Genomic DNA, 5,994 nt, shown 5'->3' with positions numbered 1-5,994 from the left:
GTGTGTGTGTGTGTGTGTGTGTGTGTGTGTGTGTGTGTGTGCGCGCGCGCGCGCCGCTGCTGTAGAGAGCAGGAGCTCACAGCAGAGCGAGGCGACTTAAACCGAGAGAAAGCCTGTGCACACAGACCAGTGACTACGTGACAGCTCACTGCCAGCAGAGGAAGAGTGGGAGGGCGCTGGGTGCCAGGGAGATGCCAACGGCTCCATCTCCCTGCAGTCTAGCTCTGCTGCCTGCCCCTGACTCCTTCTCAGGGGGCTGGGTGACCTTCCTTCAAGCCCCAGCAGCCCAGAGGACTTCTGTCATCGCCGGAGGCACCCTGCGACTGTGGTAAGAGGATTTGGTAGTGATGGGGGCTCTACCTAATGTCAGAGGAAATAATGCAAGATGTGTTTATTGTATCTTTTAAAGGTTTGGGATTACCTTTAATGAAGAAAGTTATCTGCATCCCAACAGGACAGATTTAGGATTTTACCTGTTTTTTTTTCCTGCACTGTTATCTGTGGCTTTTGTGCCCATTCATTTTTTAACTTTTATGGAGTACCTTGCAGGGCCAGACCCAGGAGCAAGCAGGGAAACGGAAGCCTGTCCCTGGGAACATTGAGCACACATGCCACTGAGTGTGCCCGCTGAGCCCAGGGAAGCAGGGAGGGACACCCTCAGAGCTGCCTGCAGCCAGGCTGTGTGGCCCAGGGTCCTGTAGGGCTGTAACTTGCATCTGAATCTTCCCTTGCCTTCAGTGTAGGCGTTTGCTGCAAAAATAACTTTGGGGATCCTTGTAGCTCCTGACAGGGCTTTTCTGGACATCTGTGCTGCTATTTCCCATGCCTTCCAGGGATTCTTGGTGGGTGTCAGCTCGCTAGATTCCTGGATGAGGTTATAGGGACTCCGCACTGTCTGCTGAGACCATCTGCTCAGTGGAGATTATAGAGTAGAAATGCAGGTATACCCTTAAAGGAAGAAATAAACTTAAGAAATCCTGTGTTGGGGTAAGAGATCAACCGAAGGACTTGTATGCATGCATATAAGCATAACCAATGGACATAAGACACTGGGGGGTAGGGGAGGCCAGGGGATTGTCAAGGGCGGGGAAAAAAAGGACACATATGTAATACCCTTTGTAATACTTTAAGCAATAAAAAAATTAAAAAAATAATAAAATAATAAAATAAAATAAGGGAAGCTTACCCTTCTCCCCAAATCATACAAGGAACCTATAATTCTTCACAGCGTACCAGTTCCCTGGAGATTGGTCATGGAGAGACAGAAGCCAATCTTGCCTTACTTGATCAGCACATGCCCACCACACCACACTCCAGACCACCTCTGCATAGCAGGGGACCACCAGTACTTTGTGGAAAGTAAATGCTGCTCAGGTCGCAGATCTGACCAGCTATGTGATGCCTGCACCAGGCTTGTGTTTCCAATTTGTCCTAATGATGAATCCAGGAAATTATGAACTCACAGTGAAGCAGGATAGCAAATTCCTTGACAAGTGGAATAAGGGAAACTGAGACAAAACAATTAGACAAGGCCAAACAATTTGAGCAATTTACAGCCAGCTAATAAAACACAAGGTTTTATTTCCAATAACATTACTTAAAAACTAAACTAACCAAGGACACTTAGGAGCAAATAGTTTACACATTCCAGATTGTCATGGGGTAGAGCAGCCTCAGTCCAGTCCCTCTTCAATAATGTTCTTTAAAAATAAAACTAACCAGAAAATACCCCTGGCTCTGTTGTATACATTTTGATGAATCAGCATATTGAAGGACACCTGAAAAGCTAATGAATATTAGCTTTCCTGCCAGCCAAGGAAAAACAAAAAGCCTTAAGACAAAGGATCCACGGCGCCCTTTCACTGGAGCATGCCCATGCCTTGTATCTTTGCTATTTTCCTCCTAAACTCTATGGGTTCCCAGGAGACCTGCAACCAGGGGAGCAATGGACAGCAGAAGCTCATCCCAGACTTACCCCTGACCTGACTCCAAAGTCCCCTTTTCTCTGACTTTCTCTCCCCTGTTGCTTCTCCTACCTTAAGCTCTTCCTTGTTTTACTGTCCCAGCTTTAATAAACATACCCTCAAAAATCACCTGGATTCGTTTTGTGAAATCTTTTCTGCATGAAGTCCAAGCACCCACACACTACTGGTGGGCTCGAGGCAGACCTGTCCAGGCCAGACCCCATTGGTAACATTCTGGGACCCAACATGGGACTTGAGAATTGATTTCTTTTCTTTACCCTCTTTCAAATTCATCTTTCTTGTCACTTCTCATCATCTTTGCCCTCTTTGCCCCACCTCCACCCTGCCCCTGTCCCTCCTAGGCCTTCACCACACCACTGCCTGTGTTCATGGGCTATGTACATATTCATTGGTTGTCAGTTTATCCATGCTTCTGCTGCTATTTTTTAAAAGATAAGTTTTTTAAACACTCTAAATCCTCCTCCTGGAATTCTGGGAGCTGCTGCAGTCCCACGAAAAGTAGGGGAACTGATGCCACCCCCCAAGCCCCGTACAGGCTGTGGATGGAACAATAGGACTGCCCACCTCAATGTGATGGGGAAATGGTACTTTTAAACTCAAGCCACCGGAGTGCCTAAGCCAAATAGTCCCCCCGTCCTCCAGCCTCTGACACTAAAGCTCACTTTTAAGCACATTAAAGGAACGATTCATGTTATCTCTACGATGCCTCTTGAAAAATGAAAGTGTATTTGCCAATGAAAAAGAGCCTGTTTCTGAAAGTGATAAAATGTGTTCATAAATTTTCCAATCTAAAGAATGCTCATTATTTGCTTTTAGTTGTCACAAAAAATTAAAGTTTCTAATTAAGTTTGGAAAAGGTATATGATTTTGGTATTAAAATACTTAAATTATTATGAAAGAAAATAGGGGAAAAGCAGGTTGTTCTAAAGATGGCTATTTCTGAATGAGTTAAAAAAAAAAAAGTGAAAGGGACTAAGAAAGCCCCAGAAAAAATGCAGGTCACAGAGGGCCTGTGCAAGTGGGGGAAGGAACAAAAAGAGGAAGAATTCAGGCAGTGAAAGGGATGAAAAAAAGTGACATACATATTACAGGAAGAAAGGACACTGGAGGAGGAATACGCAAGAAGGGAAATGGAAACAGGAAAACAAAAATAAGAAAAAAAAAAGGCACATAGATAAATAGTAAAGCAAAGTGGTAATTTTAATAACAAATGAAAAGGCTGGAAGTGTTAGGGTCTCCGAAGGAGGAACACATGAGGCCAAAGTGATGAGGGATTATAAATTTATTAGGTCATCTGGAGACCAGATGGGCTGAGCCCCCAAATGGTGCCAGCCCCCAGGGACGGGGAGTCGGAGGTTTTAAAGGACTCTGGGCAGGCTTTTTCTGGGCGGACAATTCTCTGGGCAGGTCCGGATCCTGGGAAGGTCCAGAGGGGAAGGATAATGGTCTTAGCAAGTGGAATGCGGTCTAAGCGAAAGGGAATGCCTTTGTGAAGTGGCCTAGCCAGCCTTTCTGTTGTATGGAGTAGGGACAGGGACGAAGGTCATAGCTTCCATAGTTACTTCCTGCTGAGAGGGACGTGGAGGTCACAGGGGATGGACTTTGATAGGCGCTGGAACACTGTGTAGATTCCTCCTGGTGGGAGCGAGCGGTGCAGCAGCATCATTTCCCCGGGAGACCGGTTGGTGAAGGGTCAAACCGGTCTTGAAGGAAAGATGAAAAATGGCACAGAATACACGGGCCAAAAACAAGGATGAGGAATAGGAATGTTAATGGTCCTATGAAGGGAAGTAGCCAGGAATACCAGTTTATACTTTTTAGCCAGTAGTGCCATGAATTTCATTGATGTTTTCTAATCTTTGCAGCCCTTTCTGTTAACTTTTGATGGCATTCCTGATTGACATAAAAACAATATTCGTCTTCCAAAAAGAGGTATAGACCCCCTTTCTCTGCTGTTAGGAGGTCTAGTCCTCTCTGATTTTGGAGGGTGACAGCCGCTAGTGAGTCTGTCTGAACCTGAATGTGAACTAAGCTTTTGGCAATGTCATCTAGGCTTTCTTGTAGGTCCTGAGACAGGATTTCAAAATATGATAGAGCAGTGGTTAGGCCCCTATGCCAGTCCCGACACCTGTTGAGATACCGAGGGTTATGAGGAGAGGGGTTCTCTGGACTTCCCTTTTATATTGGATATGATAGGTTACGGGGACAGGTAAAGGCTGAATATTGGGGGCCACATCTACATGGGGTGAGAGATAGATTAGAGTACACGTTCCTGTCCAGTTGATCGGGAGGCAGATGTATGTGTTTTCCCCACAGAGGAAGGAAAATCCCTGATCATGGAGATGAGCTGAAAGGTGTAGAGAAGAGGTGACTGAAGGATATGAGGTTCCTTTTCCAGGTTCCACGCTCCAAGCAGAGAGGGGAGCCACCATGGCACTACCCATAAGGGGTGACAGATGAGTGGGTTGAGCTTCTATTGCAGTGAAAGTGGGCGGGAATGCTAGGATGGGCTGTTATCCAAAGGAAAAGCGAAAGGGAAGGAAAAGAGCAGTTGAAGCCTTGGGCCTGCATGGTTGGATAAGAAGTAAAATGGACTGGCTGTAGGAAATAACCTTTGGCTTCCGGGAAGACCTGATAGTCAACCCATTGGGACCAATGGCCGTTCAGTAGTTCTAGGTTGCAAGCTGATAATGGTAGTTGGCCCTGTGACCTTGTAAAGCATAAAGGGGCTTGAGAGATTAGAGGGGTGTATAGAGTGATAGGATCTGTGATCATGATGGAGGAAGGAGCTACCTTAGTAAGGGATAGAATAGGGAGGCTTGATATGCCTGGCTGTAGGATAATTACCTAGAAGGGTGGAACCATGGGTTATGCTCCAATAGTTTAGCTGCAGTTGGGGTAGTTAGGAGTTCCTGATAAGGGCCTTGTCATCGGGGCTGTAAATTATTTTATGGATGGATTTCCTTTAGGAGGACCCAGTCCTCTGGCTGTAGAGGAGTAGGGGGTGGACCGTAAAAGGTCGAGGGAGGACCTGATCAGCATGTTCTCTCAGTATTGTCAGGCAAGATTTAAGATGGGGAAAGTCCTCTAGAGGGGTCCCTATGGAAGGGAAGTTTGCTAATAAGAAGAGTCTTCCATACATGAGTTCAAAGGGACTAAGGAAGGAGGGTGCATGGGAGTTGCCCTGATGTGCATAAGGGCTAGAGGTAGGAGAGTAGTTTAAAGTTCTTTAGTTTCGAGAGTTCATTTAGTTAGCTGAGACTTAATTAAGGAATTCACCTTTTGTACCTTGCCTGAATGTTGGGGTCGGTAAGGGGTATGTAAGTTCCACTGGATGATTAGAGTGGAGGGGACCTGTTGAGTCATTTAAGATGTGAAAGCAGGTCCATCATCTGATTGCAGTGAGGTGGGGAGGCCGAATCTGGGGATGATAAGCTGAATGGGAGCTGTGTGACCTTGGAGGACTTTCAGACGCAGTGGGGAATGCTTCTGCCCAGCCTGAGGAGGTGTCTACGAGGGTTAAGAGATACTTGGTTCTTTTAATGGGGGCAGTGAGTGCAGTCAATCTGCCAGTCTTGTCCAGGGACTTGGCCCCTAACCTGATGAGTGGGGAAAAGAGGAGGTCTACCCTGTCCTGGGGGAGATACTGAGTAACAAGTGGAGCAGGTTTTGGTGTATCTTGCAGTAGGGAGGCTAGGCTAGGGCATGTGATGAGGGGGGTTAGGAGTTGTAGAAGGGGTCTGTACCCTATACGTAGGGAATTGTGAATAGCTCGTAAGATATCGAGGGCCTGTCCCTAGGGGAAGATATATTTTCCCTGAAATTTTATTTTATTTTTATTTTTTAAAAAAATATATTTTATTGATTTTTTTACAGAGAGGAAGGGAGAGAGATAGAGAGTTAGAAACATCGATGAGAGAGAAACATCGATCAGCTGCCTCCTGCACATCTCCTACTGGGGATGTGCCCGCAACCCAGGTACATGCCCTTGACCGGAATCGAACCTGGG

The sequence above is a fragment of the Myotis brandtii genome, unplaced genomic scaffold, assembly GCF_000412655.1.
Source record: "Myotis brandtii unplaced genomic scaffold, ASM41265v1 scaffold980, whole genome shotgun sequence".
NCBI lineage: Eukaryota > Metazoa > Chordata > Mammalia > Chiroptera > Vespertilionidae > Myotis > Myotis brandtii.
This window is presented reverse-complemented; position numbering follows the sequence as displayed.